Raw genomic sequence first — 25,890 nt, 5'->3', positions numbered from 1 at the left:
AATATAACTTCCCCCGTACAAAAATGTCTTCTGGCTTCCCATAGACCTTCCACCAGGAGACTCTATTCCAGTAAATGTAAGATATTTTTTAATTTGGGCTTCTGAAATCAACTTGGACCCCATCTCGGCACCTGTTGAAAAAGTTTTGGAATTTTTAGCTGCCCTATTTGATCAAGGGGCTTCTGCTTCCACCATTAGAGTTCAGTTAGCAGCCATTTCTAATTTTCACAATGGATACAACGATCATTCTTTAATATCCCATCGCCTATGCAAGGCCTTTCTAAAAGGTGCCTTATGTTAAAAAACCTCCATTCAAAGATCCCTTACCTCTGTGGGATCTAACCTTGGTTTAGCAATCTTTAGTACAACCTCCCTTTGAACCAGCAGCCACATGCCATCAAATTCCTTTCCTGGAAAACTCTTTCTAGTAGCCATCACTTCTGCCAAAAGAGTTTCTGAAATCCAGGCATTATGTTCAACCCCCCTCCGTATATCATTTTTCATAAAGACAGGGTTTCATTGAGAACTAACCCTTTTTTTTCTAAGGTGGTCTCTGAATCTAATATTAATCAAACTATTGAGTTACCAGTTTGCTTCCCAAGTTTTAAAACAAAGGCGAATATTGCTTACACTTACTGGACGTGCATAGCAACTGTTTTTACCTGGACAGGACTAGAGAGTACAGGAAATCAGATCAATTGTTCATTTCACTTTTACATCCTATGGTGGGACCAGCTGTATCAAAAGTGACCTTATCTAAATGGCTGAGAGATTGTGCTACCTTTATTTATGTACATAACCAAAAGTTACCAGCACCTATTAAAGTGTATTCAACCAGATCAGTTGCCACAACAGCAGTTTTTCATTCAAAAGCTTCTATGGACAAAATTTGTGCAGCTGCAACTTGGGTTACGCCTCATACCTTTATCACTCATTACAAATTGGATATGATCTCCAGGGGAAGAGCATCCTTTGGCTCTATGGTTCTCAGGAATGTCTGAAGTAGCTGGGGGCTCTCTCATATTCGTCAAGAATGAATGAAGATTGACAACATCAGATAAGTAAGTTATGTACTCACCACAACATTCCATTTGTGTTGTCAATCTTCATTCTTTCTTGACATCCCACCCTCCTTCCCCCTCCTGTAGATTTCCTGGGGGATTGAATCCTTGTCCTGGGTTATTATAGTTTTTTTACCTTGGACATTGCATATTACAGTTACTGTGTATACTGTTGCTATTATCTGCAAACTTGATCTGAGGTAATGGATTGATGGGCATTGTGGGTAGAGTCTTAGCTCGAGAGTTTTTTGGTTGGTGCAAGCTGTGTAATGGCCGAGCTGGTTCTGAGGACTGGAATCAAGTCCCATTTATCAAGAATGAATGAAGACTGACAATACAGATGGAACGTTATAGTGAGTACATAACTTTTTTCTGCTTATGCTATGTATAGGACTCTTAACTGTGTAGCTCTGAAATACCCCATCAAATTGGGTAATCCCAGTCCACCTTGTTCTACTGGAAGAATCAGCTTATCCCACTTGACTCTTGTCATCTTCCCCTCCCAGGTAAAGTCCTTTAGCTATTTATTAATTGCTATCCACAACTTCTCCTCTGGTTGATAAAACTATGCCTGACCTGTGTATAAGACTAAAGGGACTAAAAGCATTTTAACTGCTTGTATCCTACTATCCATATAACAAAGCTTCCATTTTCTCAGTTTTTTGTATTATCTTTTTAGTCTCTTCCCACATATCCTTGGCTGCCACACTAGAATCGTTTTTAATCCATACTCCTAAATACTGAATTTTATCATGTCCCCATAAATATGGATATTCCTGAACCAATTTGTGTGCGAGTACATAATTACCAACATTGCCTTTGTTTTAGCTTCATTCATTTTGTATCCTGAAAAGATCTGAAACTGTCTCAAAATGTTCCACAACACTGTAATGTCTCTCTCTGGTTTTGTCAGGCATAAAATAATATCTGCAAATAAAGCCAACTTTTTCTTGACTACCATTCCAATTATATCCTTGAATTTCTGAGTCCTTTATTTTAATTGCCAATGGTTCTAAATATAATGCAGATAATAAAGGGGGAAAAAGGACACCCATGCCTGGTTCCTCTGCTCAAGCAGAACTTATCAGAGAGGACCCCACCCACTTTGATTTTCACTTCCAATCCCTCATATATCCTCCTAATCAACCTTATATTTTCAGGAAATGCAAATGCTTCTATTCCCCTGCTCATAAAGTCCCAGCTTACCCTGTCAAATACTTTCTCTGCATCAAGACCCACCAACAGCAATGGTATTTTCTTATATTCTGCTTCCCTCTGGATCATCAGTGTTCTTTTAATGTTGTCAAATGTTTGCCTCACCTCCACTAAACCACATTGATCTATATCTGTCAGTTTTGGCATTACTTTTGCCATTCTTTTAGCCATTATAGACATGCACAATTTATAATCATGGTTTAGTATTGAAATGGACATGTACGAAGCTGGATTTGATGGAACTTTACCCTCTTTGGGTATTACAGCTACCACTGCTTTCTTCCAGGACGTTAGTACTTCTCCTCTTAAAATACTGTTAAACAAAACCTTCCAATCTTTATCAAATTTTTCCTCCAAACTTTCACATGAATACCATCTATTCCTGGGGACGTTCCTGTAGATTGGTTATACATCACAATTTTTATCTCATCTCCTCCTACCCTAACTGTTAGTAATTGAGCCTTGTCTACCTCTAACCTTGGCATATTTAATTCTTCCATAAACATTTCCATTTGTATCTTTTCTTGATTTTTCATATTTCTCTGCTTTATAGAGACTCATAGAATTTCTGAAATATTTCTAATACCTCTACAGGATCTCTTGTTACCTTCTTTGTTATTGGCTGCCTATGTTTGCCAACAACCCTTTCTACTGTTTCCTGTACCTAGAAAGAAAAAAATCACTTACCAAGGAGTCCCTGTCACCTGTCCAGTCAGGATAAAACAGACGAATGGTTGTGGGTTCAGTTCAAGCAGCTTTATTAGATACAAAGACATCAGAATTCAAGCTTAGTAACATAAACTTAAGCTTATAAACTTGACTACTGCACTCATACATGTTAACACTCTAGCTGTTCACTCAAAATGACACTGCTGCCTGCATGCGATCTCTATTTATATGCATGTGCCCTCACTTTGAAATGCTTCTTAAAGTCACAACACACACACACTGATTTACAGCCTCCTCCTTTGAGAAATAAGTCATGCACAGTAATGACAATAATCATTGACTTGCAGTTGTACAGAACTAATTACAAGTGAAACAATCATGTCCAGGTTGCTGTGTATTTTACACTAGCCCTGGGATTCATGAAGCTTTTGCCATGCGCCAGAGTAGCGTCATCGATCTAGCGCCAAATATGGCCGTCAAGCGATTCAGGTAAGAGGTGTTTCCACGTGCACTACCAGCGTATGCCAGAGCTGCGCAGCTCATGGTGCTTGTATGCTAATTACCCCATGTACAGCAGTGTAGCATGCAAATGAAGGTATATAGCGATTCATGAAGTGGTGCAGGCATAGCGTAAGCATGCAGAAATGTAAACCAAAAAAAGATTTACATTTTTTCAAACAGAACATCGCGGCCATGAAAGCGGACCAAACTTACGTATTACAATGTTAACATATGCCAATGGCTAAATATACAGCCAATGGCATAAAAAAACATGCACAACATATAAAAAATAACATTTAATGTCATGGCCACACTAACACAAAGTACAGCCACAGTGCATGGGTGTGCAAACAGGAACACAAGGAAAATATATTTAGATGTCATAAAACTGCAATGTAACACAAATCATGAATTTTCCATAATAGTCAATGGTACGCATGCTATACCACAACCAAGGCTCAAGGGTTGCTAAGGGTCTGTGACAGTGTTCCATGTGGTAACTAGGAATTAGTAGTCAATGCCATGTAAATGAGTCAAGTAATACTGAATCGCAAACGTAAGGATGTACCACATGGTGCAGCAGTACAACACCGAGGAGTGTCCAGGAGGTAAACATGACATCATGAGAGGTGTGCGCCCGCTGTAGCTGTAAGCACATTGGAGCACTGGTAATCCGGGTTGCCTGTTGCTAATAAAGCTGCAGGATAGGGGTGTGTACCTAGCCATAGCTATGCTTAGCTGAGAGCACACAAGGTGACCGAAAGTGCATGTGAACATGGATGAAAACGCACTCAAAAGCCAGAAACTGGGTGCGCAACTTGGGTGAAACAGGAAGGTTACAGGAAGACAATAAGGAAATGCTGCAGCATGGTAATTGGAGTACAAATGAGTAATTAACACCTAGAAACTCACAGTAGACCATAGACAACAGCTAACAAGGCTGCTAGCAGCTACCTGCAGAACAGGAAAGGGGAGGTGCCGTACAGCAAAGAAAAGAGAACTGTCATAGCAGAACAAAGCAAACTTGCTGTAGATCAGCTGCATAACACATTTCCCAACTCAATCCTGGGTTGTGGAAGCACAAAACAAGAAAGGCAGCAGCTGGATTCATGCCTGGCAATGGGAGGTGAATCGGGTTGAAAATAGAAGAAAAGGGCAATAGATGAATCATTGCAGCCAAGCGTAAGTCAACACCAAAGGCCCCACAATAGCAGTACCTGCTGTAAAACCAATAATTAAGATACCCTGCAGCTGGAATAGCACAAACGCACCCAATTACACCAGCATCATCCATTGCACAATAGTATAAGGTGTGAAAGCCCCCACACACACACACACACACACACACGTGTGTATTCCCCGACACTCTGCACCATTGGTGTATACAGACAGGGAACTTTTAATATGTATATGTTAGGGGCTGCCATAGCTTTGATTCATCAGCATGTGTTGGAGACTGACGGTGGTGTGGAGGATGATGCTGACAACCATCTCGGGCACCAGAGGAGGAGACAAGTGTTTAGACCCAGGGTAACCTACCAGGGGCTACATGATCTGGAGATAGTAGAGCATTACAGAGTGGACAAGGACATCATACAGCAACTTGTTGAGCTGTGCCGGCCACGCCTCAGAGCCAGAAGTAACAGAGGGGAACCCATCTCAGTGGACACAAAGGTATGTGTAAGCTTGAGAATACTAGCCACAGGTACCTTTCAAAGGCTAACTGGGGATATCATGGGGATCTCACAGGCATCGGTGATACTCCACCAGTTCCTGGATGCCATGCTACCACATGCCAATGAGCACATACACTTCCCCCGAACTTAGGAGTTGGCCAGCAATATGCATCTCTTCCACTGTGTGGCGGACTACCCGGAGGTACTGGGTGTAATAGACTGCACGCACATACACATCAAGTCACCACCCAGTGAGCAAGGTAGGCACTACATAAACCTTAAGGGATTCCACTCCATCAACTGCCAGGTCGTGTGCAATGCCCAAGGCATTATCATGGATGTGTCTGCCGGCAGTCCTGGAAGCCATCACGACTCCCACATCTGGCATGCCTCACAGCTGTATTGGGTATTTTCCAGGGGGGACATCCTATATGGCCACCTGGTGGGGGATACTGGCTATGCACTGGAACTGTGGATAATGACACCCATCAGAAATGCACACACAGCCACGCAAGAACGCCATAATGAGGCACATGCAGAAACCAGAATCATCATCAGAGCGTGTGTTTGGGATGCTGAAATCACAGTTCCGTTGCTTGGACATATCTGGTGGAGCCTTGCAGTACTGTCAGGGAACATGTGCCCACATCTTCATAGTATGTGCCATGCCACACAATATGATCCTGTGGAAACAGCTGCAGCAGGGACAGAATGATGAAGGCCCTCACAGCCCACCACCATTGCCAAGGGACCCACAGGCACAGGGGGGCTCAGACCATGAACACCCTGTGCTAGCCCCAGTAGGCAGATGGAGGCATGCCCAGTATACCCATGCCTTGGCAAAGAGGGAACGTATAGCACACACACTGACAAGTGTAGGCACTCATGGACTGACATCCTTCTTCACCTGCACACACAGCAAACATGGATGGCGCACACACACACGACCACCTGTAAATTGTCATGTATAGGTGGTCTACTGTGTGCATCCTACATAGGTAGCCCTCAACTATTGTACACACAACCGCCATTGGCACAAGGTAAGTCGGTACCTGAACAGTATATTAAGCTATCAGCATGTGTCCATACTGTATGTACAGGTTCATAGATACATAGGTAGGTAGATGGCCAACCGCCGAGGCCACTCATAAGCATAGGCAAAACGTGTCTGCTGTTGCCACCCCATCGATCAACTAACTGTCCCTCTGTGGAGCAGAGCCATTTGCAGGATCCCTGGGGTGTAGCTACTGTTCACCCACTCTGCAAGGATTCCCCGGAGTGTTAGTGAGGGGTTTTGTATAATGTAATCAGGGATGTGTTTCCAAATAATGGGGAGAATCCCTGACAGGAATCTTCACAGATGTGTACATGTTACATAGTATACCTTAAACACAGCTTGCATATACAGGTAGTTCTCCACAGAATAATAAACATGTGGAACACAACCGCTGAAATGTGCATTCATCAGCCTTTCACTACCAGTGCTTGCTCTGAGAGGTAAGATATCACTGCCAGGATTAGAACACGCAACCATGTACACATTCATCACAATAACGTACCACTAAGATACCTGAGATGTACCAATGGCAGTCGTGTATACTGACAGGATAAAACACAAAACGTAGGAATGTGTTGAAATAGGACAAACCGGCATGTACACAATGAAAGGTGTATGTTTTATATAAATATATGTATATCTATATATGTATATACACACACACAATCATATATATATATATATATATATATATATATATATATATATATATATAGAGAGAGAGAGAGAGAGATGTCGATATATGGGGATATACATATATATGTAGATATATAGATAGGTTAACAACATCTACATAACCATGGAGGTACATATAAATGGGATACCTACCACATACTGACAGCTTTACACTAACTACCGACGCACATAATCCCGAGGCTTAAGGTCCGAAAGAACACAGTACCAAAACACCAGATGCGCGAGGTGTAATCTCACGATATTAATGGACAGTGAGTCAGTGCTTCTGGTGTTGTGGTTTGGGTAGATTACTGTGTGCACGTGTGTTTCTTAGGGCTGTAGTGTGTGTTCTGTGTGTGGTGTGTGTTCTTGGGGGACTGTAATGTGTGGTTGTGGGTTAGCTTTGTACATCTGTTTGCGTGACCTAGGATGTAGAATATTAAAGTAGTGGGTGATGTGTGGGGCGCAGACACCTACAATAGGTGTGTAGGGGGGCTTGGCCACCTACTCATACATAGTGTAGGATGGTCTGTTTGGATGTGTTGAGTAGCAGTGTGTCTGTGTGTGTTCCATGTTCATGTTACCTTCGTGAGTTACTGTCGATGTCGGTAATGTGGGGTATGGGAGTCTGTTCCCAGGACTGTGTGCGTCGGAACACTGTGGTTTCAGAATTCCGTGGGTCTCATGTATACAGCGGTTGAAGTGTTCACATATGTGTATAACATAGACCATAGCAATCACACATTCCGCCACTGCCAACCTTTATGAACAAAGGATATGGAGAGTATATGCCTATACACCATTACAAATATGTGCTATGGTCATGAGACAATCATAGTGTTACCACCTGTTCCACTTTGCAAGGGACACTCCCTCTTTGGGCCCTTATGTCCTGACCAAATATATTAAACGTGGCAAATGTTCTGGGATTATAGGACATAATTATGTCCCATATGTACTGTAATAGTTGCATACAATAGTTATTTCTGTATCTAAAGTACCTACATGGTACAGGAAACAGGATAAGCTACTAAACTGCTACAAGAATAAGCTTATAATTAGGCAAGAAAGGAAAGTTCTATCCCTTGTACTGACCATGGGTTTGTGTCTGCCTGTAAAATCAGGTGTGTGTCCTGAAAATGACCCACTATGGACATATGAAAAGGTGGCAACCCTAGCCAAAGAGGGTCAGTCACCAACACAACTACAATGACTGCAAATACCTATGACAGAAATACACAGCTATCATGTAGCAATACGTTATTACATTCAGATGTATTACGAAGGGATTCAAGGACTAACATCACCTGCATGCTATACAAGAACCACATAACAGTGCCTTAATGAATCAGCCTGCAAATACCATTGTAGTAGTCCACAAGAGGATAGATGTTCAAATAGGGAAGGAACCCTCATGCACATAGCGATTATGTATAAAAGCAGATGTTCTTCGTGTTTCACTGTTGCAGTTATAACTGTAGGGTGCTCCTGCCGGCAGGCAGCCCGAGGTCAGCCAGAATCCCAAAGTCTGGGTCCGGCGTCGGCTGTATAGGCTAGTACCCTGACGTCAGTACGCTCTGGTACATAGCCCTCAGCCGACGCCATCTTCTCCAGTCTTTCTTGCCGTGCGGTGGAAAGCAGCTCGCAAGTCGTTGGTTGGCGATTATCGAACAGCGTATTTGGTTGTTGTCGGTCCGAAGTTCTTACTTCTCTTCTCAAAGCTAAGTACCCCATTGGGGAATCTTTTTCTTGTTCCTCAGATGTCAGAAAAAGTTAATAATTGTATAGCGTGTGGGAAACAAATACCTCATAAAGATTTCCACTCTTACTGTCTACTTTGCTTAGGCCCTGACCACGACATTTCTTGTTGTCGGTTCTGTGCCAGGTTCAACTCTCGTACTAGCAAGCGCAGGTACGATTGGGCTTTAAATTATTTTGGCAGATGCTTCAATTATAGAATGTCGTCGGACACTACCGGAGTCCAAAAGAAGCGCAAAGACAAAGACAGGCCGCCGAGGTCCAAACAGGACTCGTTGCAGCTGGAGCCAGCGTCCGGTTCGGCTGTCGTCAGTGAGGCACTTTTGCAGCCCCTGTCATCCGCCACTTCTGAACCGATGGCCGATATGGACTCCCATGGGGAGCCATCAAGGCCCACTATTTTAACTGCTGCAGGACCTTCGGACGTTGCTCCTTCAGATGGGTCCGGAACCGCTGTGCAGGTACTGGCTTCTGAGGGGGTTTTCAGGCCTACTCACATTACTATTTCAAAGGCAAAGACAAAGACCCCTGTTAAGTCTAAAGTTCCAGCTCAAGCTGCTTCTGAATCCACTCCCAAGACACAAAAGCAATTATTGAGGATGGCTGAAGATTTGCTTACAATGATTAGGGGTTCTCACCCCCCCTCCTGAGAAAAGGCCTCGACAGGATGTTACTCTGGATTCCTCTGACCAGGCTTCTGTATCTTCTGTTTCTTCCTCAGATCAGGACTATTCCTTTCCCCCTTATGAGGATTCGGATGCTGAGGACTCTTTACCCTCGGCCTCTCCGCCTGAGGATTTTTCTTTGGGAAACCCTGCATGAGATGAGGGAACATTTTCATTGGGAAGGACAGGAATATTCTGCTTCCAAGAAGAGGCTTAGAGAATTTCTTCTTCTTCCTCAGCATAGGCCTTTAGCTATCCCTCCTGTTTTGGACATTGTAGATGATGCTTTTCTGAGGCTAATTTGAATCCTGATTCCATGCCTCCTGCTCCTTCTAAGCCTGATAGATTTTATAGGGTTCCTGACTCTCATTTATTTTTATTTAAAACCCTTCTGCGGATCCTGAAACTATTTCTCAGGGCTCTAAGGCTGCTAAGGTTGCTACTTCTAAAAATCCTATTCCCTCTGAGAAGGATTCTCTTGCTTTAGACAGGTGGGGAAAAAGGTACATACTTCTGCTACCCTGTCTGTAAGGGCTTTAAATTGCCAGTTTCATATGTTTAAATATCAGCAATTTCTTTTGTCTGTTTTAAAGCAAAAGCTTGCTTCCCTTCCTGCTTGTGCAGAGGATAAGGAACTTTAGGATGTTTTGCATGCTACTGAACAGGTTAACAAGCATAGCTTACATTGTGGTTTTGATGCTTTGGATGCTTCTTGCAGGGCTGCTGCCTCTGGTACTGTTATTAGGAGACATGCCTGGCTTCGTGAACAAAGTTTGCCTGAACAGGTTAAGGCTAAGTTATTAGATGCCCCTGTTCAACCAGATGTTCTTTTTGGATCTAAGGCTGAGGAAGTTATTGAAAAGATGGAGGAAAAGGCAAAGTCTATGCAGACTGTAAAAGATTTCTTGCAAGTTCAGCCTCCTAGATTTTCCAGGAATTGGCCCTCTAAAAATTGGTCCTTTCCCACGTCTGACAGGCCTCAAAGGGGAAGATATAGGTGCTCCAGAGGTCGTGGTCAAGGCCAGGCCTCTTACAGATCTAGACAATGGACTGCTTCTTCACCTAGAAGGGGAGAAGACAGATCCCAATCTCAAAGAAAGCAAACTCAATGACTCTCTCGGTTGGGCTTCAGGACCCCTTCACCTGGGCCCTCTCGGAGGAAAACTGTCTCTTTTTTACAGAAATTGGACTCATATTACCCAGGACAGATGGGTATTGGACGTGATTTTAAAAGGTTACAAATTCCACTTCCACACTTTGCCAAAGACTCACGGTTGGCCAGATCTGCCAAAACTTCAATGGTCAGAGGCCTTAACTCAAGTGGATGCTCTTCTGGCCATGAGAGCCATAGAGCCTGTTCCACTCTCGGAAATGGGAAAAGGGTTTTATTCAAGACTGTTTCTGGTTCCCAGAAAACAAAACTCTTGGAGACCTATTCTGGACCTTTCTGTGTTGAACACCTTTTTGGAAATTCCAAAGTTCAAGATGCTTACTCTGCAACAGCTAATTCCAATGCTCTCTCAGGACACCTGGATGGTGACATTCGGTCCGAAGTTCTTACTTCTCTTCTCAAAGCTAAGTACCCCATTGGGGAATCTTTTTCTTGTTCCTCAGATGTCAGAAAAAGTTAATAATTGTATAGCGTGTGGGAAACAAATACCTCATAAAGATTTCCACTCTTACTGTCTACTTTGCTTAGGCCCTGACCACGACATTTCTTGTTGTCGGTTCTGTGCCAGGTTCAACTCTCGTACTAGCAAGCGCAGGTACGATTGGGCTTTAAATTATTTTGGCAGATGCTTCAATTATAGAATGTCGTCGGACACTACCGGAGTCCAAAAGAAGCGCAAAGACAAAGACAGGCCGCCGAGGTCCAAACAGGACTCGTTGCAGCTGGAGCCAGCGTCCGGTTCGGCTGTCGTCAGTGAGGCACTTTTGCAGCCCCTGTCATCCGCCACTTCTGAACCGATGGCCGATATGGACTCCCATGGGGAGCCATCAAGGCCCACTATTTTAACTGCTGCAGGACCTTCGGACGTCGCTCCTTCAGATGGGTCCGAACCGCTGTGCAGGTACTGGCTTCTGAGGGGGTTTTCAGGCCTACTCACATTACTATTTCAAAGGCAAAGACAAAGAGCCCTGTTAAGTCTAAAGTTCCAGCTCAAGCTGCGTCTGAATCCACTCCCAACACACAAAAGCAATTATTGAGGATGGCTGAAGATTTGCTTACAATGATTAGGGTTCTCACCCCCTCCTGAGAAAAGGCCTCGACAGGATGTTACTCTGGATTCCTCTGACCAGGCTTCTGTATCTTCTGTTTCTTCCTCAGATCAGGACTATTCCTTTCCTTATGAGGATTCGGATGCTGAGGACTCTTTACCCTCGGCCTCTCCGCCTGAGGATTTTTCTTTGGGGAAACCCTGCATGAGATGAGGGAACATTTTCATTGGGAAGGACAGGAATATTCTGCTTCCAAGAAGAGGCTTAGAGAATTTCTTCTTCTTCCTCAGCATAGGCCTTTAGCTATCCCTCCTGTTTTGGACATTGTAGATGATGCTTTTTCTGAGGCTAATTTGAATCCTGATTCCATGCCTCCTGCTCCTTCTAAGCCTGATAGATTTTATAGGGTTCCTGACTCTCATTTATTTTTATTTAAAACCCTTCTCATGGATCCTGAAACTATTTCTCAGGGCTCTAAGGCTGCTAAGGTTGCTACTTCTAAAAATCCTATTCCCTCTGAGAAGGATTCTCTTGCTTTAGACAGGTGGGGAAAAAAGGTATATACTTCTGCTACCCTGTCTGTAAGGGCTTTAAATTGCCAGTTTCATATGTTTAAATATCAGCAATTTCTTTTGTCTGTTTTAAAGCAAAAGCTTGCTTCCCTTCCTGCTTGTGCAGAGGATAAGGAACTTTAGGATGTTTTGCATGCTACTGAACAGGTTAACAAGCATAGCTTACATTGTGGTTTTGATGCTTTGGATGCTTCTTGCAGGGCTGCTGCCTCTGGTACTGTTATTAGGAGACATGCCTGGCTTGAACAAAGTTTGCCTGAACAGGTTAAGGCTAAGTTATTAGATGCCCCTGTTCAACCAGATGTTCTTTTTGGATCTAAGGCTGAGGAAGTTATTGAAAAGATGGAGGAAAAGGCAAAGTCTATGCAGACTGTAAAAGATTTCTTGCAAGTTCAGCCTCCTAGATTTTCCAGGAATTGGCCCTCTAAAATTGGTCCTTTCCCACGTCTGACAGGCCTCAAAGGGGAAGATATAGGTGCTCCAGAGGTCGTGGTCAAGGCCAGGCCTCTTACAGATCTAGACAATGGACTGCTTCTTCACCTAGAAGGGGAGAAGACAGATCCCAATCTCAAAGAAAGCAAACTCAATGACTCTCTCGGTTGGGCTTCAGGACCCCTTCACCTGGACGCCCCTCTCGGAGGAAAACTGTCTCTTTACAGAAATTGGACTCATATTACCCAGGACAGATGGGTATTGGACGTGATTTTAAAAGGTTACAAATTCCACTTCCACACTTTGCCAAAGACTCACGGTTGGCCAGATCTGCCAAAACTTCAATGGTCAGAGGCCTTAACTCAAGTGGATGCTCTTCTGGCCATGAGAGCCATAGAGCCTGTTCCACTCGGAAATGGGAAAAGGGTTTTATTCAAGACTGTTTCTGGTTCCCAGAAAACAAAACTCTTGGAGACCTATTCTGGACCTTTCTGTGTTGAACACCTTTTTGGAAATTCCAAAGTTCAAGATGCTTACTCTGCAACAGCTAATTCCAATGCTCTCTCAGGACACCTGGATGGTGACATTGGACTTAAAGGAAGCCTATTTACATATTCCCATCAGACAAGAACGCAGGAAATTCCTCAGGTTCAAGGCAGGTTGGAGGCACTTTCAATTCTCTGTTCTGCCCTTTGGTTTATCTACTGCGCCCAGAGTCTTCACCAAGTGCCTGGCACCAGTAGTGGCTTACTGCAGACTTCAGGGGATCCAGATTTACCCCTATTTGGACGACTGCCTTATTCAGGCAGACAGCAAAGATCTTCTGCTTCAACATCTGGACTTTGTTCAACGTCTTCTCCTCCTACTGGGATTCTCAGTGAACATAAAAAAGTCACATTTGATCCCTTCTCAACAAATGGTATTCTTGGGAGCCCTCTTAAATACAACCTTACAAAGGGCCTACCTCACTCCAGAAAAACAAACTCAGCTGGCTTCTACTTTCAACGCCTTGGCAACTCTATCTCAGCTCACTGCAAGGAAATTCCTGCAGGCTCTGGGCTACATGGCTTCCTGCATTCTGTTGATTCCAAACGCAAGGCTTCACATGAGAAAGCTTCAATGGTATCTGAAAAGTGTATGGTCACAGCATTACCACGATCTGGATATTCTGATTCCTCTGATCCCCTGCCTCCAGAAGGAGTTCCTCTGGTGGTCCAGGGCATGCACTTTAAATGAAGGAAAACCTTTTCGTCTCCCTCAACCTACTCAAATCCTAACCACAGATGCCTCAGATTATGCTTGGGGAGCACACTTTCTAGACAATTGCCAGCAGGGAACCTGGACAAAGGACCATCTTCACTGGCACATCAATCTGAAGGAAATGTTGGCAGTCCAAAACGCCCTTCTAGCCTTCAAGAATCTTCTACAACCAGGCCCTCTGCTAATTCGCACAGACAACACCACGGTCATGTGGTACATCAACAAGCAGGGGGGTTCTCATTCATACCCCCTTTGCAGACTATCTATGGGTTTATGGGACACAGCTCTAAATTTGAATCTACATCTCCAGGCTCAATTCATTCCAGGGAAACAGAATCTCTTAGCAGACAGCCTGAGCAGAAACATTTCAGATCCTCATGAATGGATGCTAGACACCAACTTGTTCAACAGGATTACTGCAGTTTGGGGATGTCCCCAGATAGATCTGTTTGCATTCCATCTCAATCATCAGCTGCCTCGCTTTTACACCAGGTCCTTCCACAAAGCAGCTTGGAGAGTGGATGCCCTGTCCTTCAGCTGGAGAAGCCTTTCGGCATATGCCTTCCCTCCACTTCCTCTACTAACTCGGGTACTACTGAAAATAAAACAGGACAAGCCCAAGTTCCTCATCTTGATTGCTCCAAATTGGCCTCGACAGTTTTGGTATCCAACTTTAAAGCTCCTGTTCTCGGGGCCTCCTTGGATTCTCCCACTGAACCCTTCGCTTCTGTCCCAGCATCAGGGTCAGTTACTACATTCCAATCTCAAGACCCTTTGCCTGGCAGCTTGGCTCTTCAAAGGAGTTTGATTCCTTCTAGTCTTCCCAAACAAGTTTTGGATGTTCTTTTGGAAGCTAGACGGCCTAGCACTAGGAAATTCTATGCCTCTAAATGGAAGAGGTTTTCTATTTGGATGCAGGACCGAGGTTCTGATCCTCAGGTACCTGATCTCTCTTCTATTTTGCTTTACCTTTTGGAACTTTTATCTGAAGGACTTTCCTTTTCTTCCATTAAGATTCATGCTTCTGCTATCTCTGCGCATTTCAGTTCTGATCCTCCTGTTTTTTCTCATCCTTTGGTGAAGAAGTTCTTGAGAGGGGCAAAATTTGGCCTCCAAGGACCCCTCCTGTCCCTGCCTGGGATCTTAATTATGTTTTAGAAAACTTACTTTGCCTCCTTTTGTGCCTGCTGCATCTTCAGATATTAAGTTTCTATCCTGGAAGACTGTTCTTTTGTTAGCATTGACCTCTGCCAGAAGGGTCTCAGAGTTGCAAGCTCTCATGGCTGTGGAACCATACCTTATTTTCCATCAGGACAGAGTATCCTTGAGGACCAATCCTACTTTCATGCCTAAAGTGATTTCGAAAGTGGCTTTAAATCAGACAATTCACCTTCCTACTTTCTTTCCAAATCCTCAAAACAAAGGGGAAAGGATTTTGCATTCATTAGATGTGCACAGACAGTTACGATTTTACCTGGACAAGACTAAAGATTTCAGAAAGTCTAACCAATTGTTTTTCCTTTGCCTCCAGTTCTCTTGGAAAACCTATTTCTAAACAAACTATTTCCAAATGGATTGCTTATGGAATCAGATTTTGTTACACTCATCATGGGAAACAGTTTCCAGGTACCATTAGAAGTCACTCTACTAGAGCAGCTGCCACTTCTACAGCTTTCCTCAGAGGAGTCCCTACCAAGGATATCTTGGAAGCTGCCACTTGGAGTTCTGTGCATACTTTTTCCAAGCACTACAATCTCCCCTTGTTTTCTAAGTCCAGGCAGGCTTTGCCTCTGCTGTCTTGCAGGGTATTCTTGCCTCCCTTCTTCTATCTAAAGCCTCCTCCCTTTACACTGCTTTGGGATTCCACCCTACAGTTATGACTGCAACAGTGAAACACGAAGAACATAGTACAGTTGTGTACACCTACCATAAATGTAGATGTTCGAGTGTCTTCACTGTTGCAGTCAATTCCTCCTCCTATCCCCTCTTTTCCTTTTTTGTGGTGTATTTGTGTTTCCTTGTTGGATTCATTTTTGGTTTGTTGGGGACTTCTGACATCTAGGGCAAGAAAGGCTGGAGAAGATGGCGTCGGCTGAGGGCTATGTACCAGAGCGTACTGACGTCAGGGTACTAGCCTATACAGCCGACGCCGGACCCAGACTTTGGGATTCTGGCCGACCTCGGGCTGCCTGCCGGCAGGAGCACCCTACCGTTATGACTGCAACAGTGAAGACACTCAAACATCTACATTTATGGTAGGTGTACACAACTGTACTTTCCTACACACCTGCTTTTGCTATGCACACCCACCATCACCCCCACACCCAAACATATTACAATACAAACTGTAATAACATCACAAATCATTCACACACTGTACATCTGTAGAAGCCTTAACATACCTTGTCAGAGAGGCACTAACATGGCCCTAAGTGAAATAGCGGCTGTTCTACAATGGAACAGCTGCTGATGTAATAGGGTTTGTTTGCACTAATCCCGTTTCAGAGGGTTGTGCGTGCACCACGATGTGTTAGCAATTAGTGAGTAACAGCACAGTATGCTACACTTGTACACCAAATCAAGGATGTCTGGTGAGCACACTGTACACCACATAACAGTTCATGCATAGCCATACAGCCTTGAGCTGGCCAAACATCCTTGCCAGACTTAAACATCTGCAGAAGTATCAGGTACAAACAAACCCTGCATAAGTAGCACTGTTCCAAAATATAACAGCTGTACTCACATGTAGAACTAAATCATCTAGCCATTACACACAGTCCACGGGAGTCATGAAGCTAATATATCTCTGTGTGTCTCCATATAGCTGTTGAAATACATCGCAATAACACATCTAGGCCGTCTCCCTCAAAAGTAAGGCAAACGGACAACCCCTAAACGGCGTACTCACTTATACACCACTGTTGCCATGGTATCGGCTAATGGAGTAGCTGCACAGCTGATGTGCATCCAATTAACTACTTTGGAACAGCAATTGGTGGACAGGATACCACATGTTACCGATATGTAACTAGAAAAGGATGTGTCATCACACATTCAAACTATCCGTATATACCAGTGGAACATTACAAATAACATTGAAACACAAACCGAAAAGGATTGAATCAACTGTTAACGATACGTCGGGTTACTAATAAGGTATGTAGAACAGTCAGTATGTCTGTGTATGTAGTACTATTCTGTAGTATTTAAAGTGCATGCAATCCATATAATGGAAACAGTTATCTTGTAGTGATGTATTGTTGAGCATAGTCACGCTTGTAGTATTTGTGTGTTTTGCTGTAGGTCACAAGGCAAACACCGCATACACCACAAGGGATGCTATATAAGGGCTTTGAACAAAAATACTCCTCACTAGCCGACGTCAGTGACAGGGTTGGTCCTACAAGTATGTGCTATAACAGGGGCTAGTATATGTTGATATATTGTAACTGTAGCCATATGTATGGTTGTAATACAGAGAATAACGTGGAAGGTTGGGCCACTGTGCAAGTATGTTTTGCATTGTGGGATATTGTGCCAATAACTCTGTAATGTACAGTATTGTAGGCAGATATGTATTACAAGCTACATAGCATTACTGTAATTGTAGGCAAACAGTTATGTCAATCGGCATTTACAATACACAATAACAGGATACATATGTCTTTTAGTGAGCCGACAGTTTATCAGCATGATAGCAAAGTAAAATGGAAGAGCTATTTAACTATCCATGCACATAAGACATGTAATATGTGCAAAGGTAGGTACTAGGCTGTCTTACCAAGGGTATCTGTAAGCCTAGCTAGCGTGTGTTGTCTTTGCCACCCCCATAGGTTGGGTCCCTGTGCCTCTGAATGGCAGAGCCAATAGTTCCCTGTGCCTCTGTCCAGCAGAGCCGCTGCGGTGATCCCCGGGTACATGTCTGTCTCCCATCCACACGGCAACATTTCCCTTGAAGAGTGCTCATGAGGGGCCTTGCCTGATTTACATTGGAATCACGTTCCAAAGCATAGGGAGTGTCCGGGTCAGGAATCTATCCGTTTAGCATGTCCTACTCATCATTGTGGTTTGGTGTATATCCCTAGAGCATGTGGCTCTCAGGGGCTTCTGTTTAGGTGGAGCATATCCACCAATACAGGGTTGGACATGGGCTTTGTATGTCAAGCAGAGATCACTTGTGATTATGCAGTATGCATCTGAGTACAGCTGGAGTTTCGTAAGTTGGGCTGCATAAGGTCATCTGTTTGAGGTCAGTAATCCTCTTGGTGTGGTACTGGTGTGGTCTTCCAAGCTGTTGCAGTTGTCTTGTAAGGTATATCCCAAATGGGGTGTTGTATCCTTTAAAGGGTCTGATATGATATTTGTAGAGTCACAATGGCCCCTCTGATCTGGATGCGAACCCATTAGAGATTAGGGGGGCATGTAGAAGGATATTCTAACCACCTTGTCATTATGGGTATCGAAGGAGAGATTGCTGTCTACTGGTGTTTCCGGATCCTGTAATATATTTTTTGTATGTAGGGGACTAGCACCTATGTGGTAGTCTGTGGGTTATTAGTTATATCCAAAGGGGATGACTATGCACTTTTAGGCATTCAGCTTGATGCCATGATATTAACACCAGGTATTCGTCTCAGTGCAACCCTTCCAGAGGGTGTCTGTAACAGCTGGGGAAACCATTATGTCCCCTAGTTTGCAGTTGTCTGCAAACCTTTTCAGCCAAAGCCCTCCTGTGCTTGTCTGTATGTCATAGAAGTATATACCGAACATGAGGTGTCCTAGGACCGAGCCCTGGAGGACGGAAGTTGTAACTGGTATACAGTCTGACCTAGGGTATGCAACTCCTACTGTGTGTGTTCTGTCCGTGAGCCACATTGCAAACCATCACATGATGTAGGGGTTAATGTTCAGGCGGATGGGTATGTTGATAATACCAGAAGGAGGAATGGTATTGAAAGCCTATAAGAGATCTAGGTAGGCTGTATGGACCTCCTTACCCTCATCTAATGCCTTGGTAACTGTCTCTAAGAAGCCCACCAGGTTTAGGATGCATGGTCTGGCCTTAATGCCAAACAGGGAGGGGTCAAAGGTTGGGAGGTACCCAATGTCTCTGACAGTGATCCATGATGTGCACCATAGCCTTTCAGACCAGGCTAGTCAGACCTATAGGGAAATAGGTCCCGTGGTCCATTGTGGCACCACCTTTGTGGAGTGGGATAACCGTTGCTGTGTGCCATTCAGGGGGCACTATGCCCGGTGTGAGGCTATTATTGAACATGGTGCGTAGGTGGAGGCAGTATGATCCGAAGTTAGTGTAAAACGCAGCCTGGGATGTTGTCCAGTCCCATGGATGCTGTGATATTGCCTTCAGAGTGTACAGCTTTGAGAGGGATCTGCCAGGATGTTGCCAATATCCATTGTTTCTGTAATGTTCGTGCCTTTGTGCTGTAACTCAGAGCAGATCTGGTTGTTGACATTGAGGCTCTGTGGTTGTTGTTGGTATTAGTTGCGTTAAGATTTTCGTAGCTAGCTTTGGAGGATCATATAAGGGATCTCACCTTCTTACTGAGGCTGGCCAGGAATCTCCTCCATGCATGGTATTGTACTCTCATTTGCAACAGTGTCTTCCTCCTGTAGTACAATATGTTTATGGCAGGGAACCACCAGATTGGTTTAGTTAATTATGCGCATAGTGTCCTGGTTCTGTTTGGGATAGCACAAGCCATGCACTCCTGTAAGTGCTTATAGAGTGCATTTGTGTAGGATTCAGCAGTTGTAACAGTACTGTCCATCTGCATGGGTGTCATGACGTCCACCACGTCTGCCTTAAGAAGCATGTAGTTGGCCTTGTAGGCATATTATACTGTGGTTCGCTTAATGGGGGTTAGTTGCGTGATGTGGATATCAACGGTGTTCAGCACATGGTCTGATCGAACCAACGAGGAGTTGGCTTCACGTGTGGAGCACCAGTCACTCATGTTGGTAATGACTAGGTCTAGGATATTGTTGCCCCTGGTGGGTGTGTGGATATGTTGACTCAGGGCATTGGTGTTTATGAATTCCAGAAACCATTGAGCTAATGTGTTGGTACATGAGTAGTTTTCCCAGTTAATGGTGGGGGTAGATACAGTGAGGCTTATGTGATGAGTGTGGTGTTGTGCGACTGTTTACCTTCTCCACATGACAGTCAGACTCAGGCTTGGTTGGAGAGACCTTTACCTCCAATTTGGCTAGATGAGTGCATCTCTCACAGGTTGTAGTTTTGGGTGGTAGGTGGAGAGGCTTGTCTGTGTACATTGCCTCAAGATGTCCAGATTCATCAGATAGACAGGTGAGAACACTGGCAGTTGACTCTTGGACATGCCTGAATATAGAACTATATTCACCTAGATAAGTGAGGAAAGTGAGTACAACAGCTACATTACTCTACGCAAGTGAGAAAAGTATGTACAAAACCTGTTCACCCTTACCTGTAGGTGATGTGGAAGATTGAGTGCTATAGTAATCATTAGCTTACATACTGTTTACAAGTCCTGAACAAGTGCTTAGCATGAATAAGCAATCCAGATAGGATAATATAAAAACACGGCCCCCTCCTCCCAACAGGTACACAAGCATATATCCATGTACACCACAGGGACCATGTACCCACAACTATGCAGGTACAAGCTGCACTCAGTCTGCATGGGACCTGCCCACAAAACAAGATGCTCTCCACATACACATCATGTAAAACGTAGCTCCATGTCAGGTTGTGTACACACTGAATGGTGCACACCAACAGCTATCACAGCCCAACAAAGGGGACGACCCCACTGATAATGGGAAGTACTGCACTACTACCCTGCTGAGTCTGGTCTGGAAGGCCATGAACATTGATCACGTAAGTGATGTCAATGTCAGCAGTACAGATGTAGATGACAGTATGGTTGATGTCAGACTGCATATCATAACCTTGCCAGGTCATAGGACATCATCACCCATACTGTGTACCACCTACACTCGGTATACTAGATGTACATTCCTATGTCACAGGAGTGTTTAGCGATAGGAGTGCTGGCAGAAACCACACTAAAGAAGGTGTCTGAATAATACGTGATCATCACACCAGTGGCAGCTACAGTATGTCAGGGCTAATGAATTCTATTCCCCCTCATTGTAGTCCATACCTCACAGACAAACAGAAGGCATCTGCCTATTGAAGTATGCGAATGACTATGACCTAGGAGCAAGAGCTGACTCGCATTGTCACCCCTATGTTAATAACCTTGTACCCATGAACTACCACCTAGGCAGCGGTCATCATAATGGACACGTGAGTGAGGGGTGCAGCTGGGCAGTTGTCTTTCCTGTGATAGCTACATCCCTTCAGGGAGTCATATGTGGCAACCATAATAATAGGGTGCCATTTATGAATATAGATATCATTGTCCAGCCATACAGACCACTCAAGTGACCCATATCAGATCACATATTTCCTTTAAGGGGTATTGGCCATGTGCAGATGGCCTACTCCAGCCTTCCCATTCACCATCTCCACTATGTAGGATGATGCATACCCTGAATAAATCCATGTCCAACCCAGTGATGTCGGACATGCTACACGTACTCATTTTGATCTCAAACACATACTTCATGGATATCCACCTACCACATGCTGTACAGTCCTGCCATACTATACTTCCTGTCCGTCAAAGCTGCACATCACTCCCCTCTCAGACATGGTGTGATGACCGCATGGTATATGTATCATTAAGCCTGTGGATCAGTAATGTGGCACTGCTCCACCTGGCCCCACAGACCCACCTGTCGGCTACTGCCAGGTAACCTTTCATTCTAGATGCATACATGGTCCATGGCATATAGCCCACTAGTTGACTTTGACTGTACATGCCATAGTTGATATCCATCCCTGCAAATTCCATCTGGTTAGCCAGTGTCCCATGTGTATCACATGTGCAACACAGATGATACATGGCAGGATGCTGAATCGCTGTACAGTGCCGTGTAGATGTATATGGCAGAACACATACATGTAAAACCTTATATGAGCATGTCTGCAGGGTCACAGGTCATGTCTGTTAAGGCAGTGTAAGTCCTTATATGTGACATATACACTGCATCAAGGTCAACTGCATTAATGTGGACACATCCAGCCATGTGCTGATAGGTAGGAACACCAGTACAGGCAAGCAAACATGCCCATATCAAGACAGCAACCACATGGCGCATGAGCAATGTAATCAGGTGACACACACACATATGGTGATAATATCCACTCAACATTGAGTGTCACATGTGTGTGACACAAACACTTCAGTGTCATGTAGGTTTGCAAATACAACTATTTAAACTGAAGTAATGCGATACACATGTATGTTCAGCTGTAGCTCTGTATGTCTCTGAGGTACTGTGACCTGTCTCCATCATTATGTCTTCCAGGTATGCCACGTGCAAGGCTTCCCCCTTTTACACACATGGAGGATGAGGCCCTCATCCCATACCTACTCGATAATCACGACATCCTGTTCAGCCATGTGCCACAGGATGCACAGCAGCGGGATGCCCTGTGGATGGAACTTCACAGGAGGGTTATTCACAGGAGGGTTAATGATGTGGGTGGCCACAACCGCACATACCAGCAGGTGCGCAGACACTGTACAGACCTCATTAGACAGGTGAAACAGCGTGCAAATGCAATCACCAGGGAACAAGGTGCAACAGCTGGTGGACCACCAACCCAGCCCCCACTCACACGTACCGAGGAGCTACTGGCCAACCTGGGGACACCTGCAGAACCACATCCACAAGCCTTAACCGATATTGTGGAGGTGAGTGTCTCTCAACCACTGAGCCTGGAGTTGCCTGGTAAGTCAGTACTGCACCTATAACAACTATATTCCATATAGCTGCATGTGTCACTGTACAATATGTAATGTAACATCATATGCAAGGCATGTATACACACATGCCGCATACTATAGTATGCTACTCTGTGTATGCACACATGTGCATACACCATAGTATAGTCTAATGTACTAGTGTATGTGTTATGCACATTGCTCCCTGTAGCCTTTATGCAGGGGTGGGTTATGCTCATACTGCTGTGTTACTCCTATTTAGGTACCTCTGGCATTCAGCGGTGATAGCAGCCCATTGCAGGTGAGAGTATTATTATTTATCAGGATCCGTAATGCACAAATCTATCTGCCATGTGACCATTCACAACATGTACTCATAATGGTCCTGTCACAATATACATGTCGGACTTGCAATGCATCACAATGACTATCCATGTGCCACACTTGCAAACTATGTGAATCATCTCACCGACATGAATACTCACAAACTTTATTGCCAGATGTGTTGACAGCTGTGCATACAATGGTGGAGGTGCTTTTCACTTTAGGAATGTACAACAGATCTGATCTACATATGTGGTGAATACAAACAGTACTACACAGTGGGCTGGAGTATGGCCAGCACACAGGTTTCACCGGTGTGGATCATAGTAGGACTCTCTACCTGACTCCTCCACCTTCCTCCGTTCCCTTCTTTACTTACCTTTGGAGGCAAACACTCATAAGTTACGTGTTTATATTAGAATCATCACAGCATGACTGTCATCTTTCATGGTGCCCCCCCAATCCCTTTTTGCACACAATCCCCTTTTTTGCACACGATCCCTTTTTGCACACAATCCCTTTTTTGCACACGATCCCTTTTTGCACACAATCCCTTTTTTGCACACGATCCCTTTTTGCACACAATCCCTTTTAGTATGCACACGGCACCACAAGGCTATTACTGTCTGACCAATTTGCCTTATGTAACTGCAATTGTAATGTTAATGAAAATGCACACAGCACCCTGCTTGTTCACACTTTTCTATTGGAAAGGAACTGTTGTTAATTTAAATGGCCTGCTAGAACTAATGTATATAAAGGAAGTGAAAATGGTTGCTCATACTTATGAAACATGTCTTTCTGAAGAAGTCTTGATAAATAAGACGAAAGTGCTAAAGTTCTACAAGAGTTGTTGGTGTTATTTACTATTTTATTGAATGCTTTTATTGTCACGAAGTTCATTTCTTAGTTAAAATTTCTTCTCTTCGTTCAATTTTTTTGAGTGCGGTTAATTTTAGTTATAAGTCTTCTACTCCGCGTGACAGTATGGCAGGAAACATAGCACCCAACTCAGGCTCTAGTAGCCAACTGAAGACAGAAGCAACCAGGAGCAGGACACCAATTGATCCAACAACAGTTCTTACAAAATTATCGGAAGGAATTCGTTTGGTGCAGGATCTCTTCGAGGACCTAAACAGCAGACCTTTAACACCTAGAAATGAAAGGATCACCAGGGACCACTGAACCCTGGACCACTCTGGACCCAGGGCCACAATTAACAACAGAACTGGGACAGAAATAAGGACCACAGAGGCTCTTGACCTGATACCACAGACGGAAATTAATCCCTTCTGTTGCCCGGTCCAGAATACAACAGCACAACTGGAGTACAGTCAAAACAGAGGGTCTCACAGAGCCAGATCTCTAATTACCAGATTCGAGAGACTGATTAAAACCTACAAACACCTGGAGCATGACAACTTTTATCTGGAAAGGTGTTTAGAACTGGATATAGTCCCACAGGGTCTCAGGTGTAACAAATTTCCTAACAGGACTACTCCAAACTCTCAGCTTCACAAAGAACTGGTCAAAATATATAATGACTCTGGGCTAGCAGCTATCAAAGCACTCATCCAAAGTAATACTGAGAGTATGGCCACCTACAAGTCTCAAATAGATGATCTGCAAACACACATCCTGCAGGATCCCACATTTATTGACTTCATGAAATGTGGGACAATGTACCGCACAAAATTACTAGGCATGTATGGCACTGATTGAACGCAAGAAAGGCAAATTGCTTAGGGACATTAAACAATATGAGGAAGGAAAAGACACCCGATCAGGCCCACATGCTCCTTACACACACGGAGAAGGCCAGACAGATATCCCACAAACAATCCATTGTCCACAACTGAACTAAGGCCTACGACAGAATTACAAGAACCCACAAATGGACCCAACACACCAGAGGTGGATAGACTCCTCATCACATCCAGCCCACTAGCAGGGATTAGTTCCCAGATGATGGTACATACTCCTGCTAGGGGACAGCCAAGACCAGAAATGCCTCTCCAGAATTAGCCGACACAGAGAGATCCAGACACCAGTGAACGTGACCACCACAACAAGAACGAGGACAACAACAATACAAACCGCAGGACACCGGACAGTGCGATCAATCAAGAAAAGGTTTATCAGACCCCACAAATCAACAACCAGTCTTCCAACAACAGCACAAGTAGCAACAATAATGTTTTTTTATCTTCAGCAGGACTCACAACCAGAACCAGGACTTATACCAGGTTCAGACCTGGGGGTAATGAACGAAACTGGAACCACAACACCAACAATATTGAGGAAAGGAGGGGGAACAACAATCACAGGGGAAGAAGGAGCGGGAACGGGATACAGTACTAGTATTACTGGGGTGGACCACCCTGATCACCCTCCCCATTCACTGATACCAGCACCTGATAGCACTGACTTCAGGTCTCCAGCAGGGGTAGGTGACATCTTTAACTTCACCACACGAGATTTCTCGGAAAGCCATCATAAGGTACTGAAGAAAGGCTTTTCTTTCATCCCGGCAGAGTGCCAACACGGCGGATGTTATCCTGGACCTCAAGTGCTACCCGAGAAAGTTACAACTAAAATTAGATATACAACAATATGAAGAGGAAGAAGATGAGGAAAGCTTGGAAGATAACAACAGACCCCTTACCATGAAGAGCCTGTACACTCCTGCACTCTCCAACACACTGAGCCTCTTTGCGAGTACCTGCGAAAGGGATATCAGGAAACTCCTTTCTGATAAGCCCTCAGCAAAGTGGCACAACCTGAACAGGGAAGAAAGACAGGCTTGGAAGGAACTGAGTCAGGACAAATCCCTATGGATCATGAAGGCTGACAAGGGATCCGGGATAGTAGTGATGGAGCAGGAGAGATATATCCAAACACTTGAAGCATCCCCTTCCCCTTTGGAAATAAAACCAGTTTC

This window comes from Protopterus annectens, chromosome 7.part0 (assembly GCF_019279795.1).
Source record: "Protopterus annectens isolate FY-2018-M chromosome 7.part0, PAN1.0, whole genome shotgun sequence".
Classification (NCBI taxonomy): Eukaryota; Metazoa; Chordata; order Ceratodontiformes; family Protopteridae; genus Protopterus; species Protopterus annectens.
Note: the sequence above shows the minus strand (reverse complement) of the source record.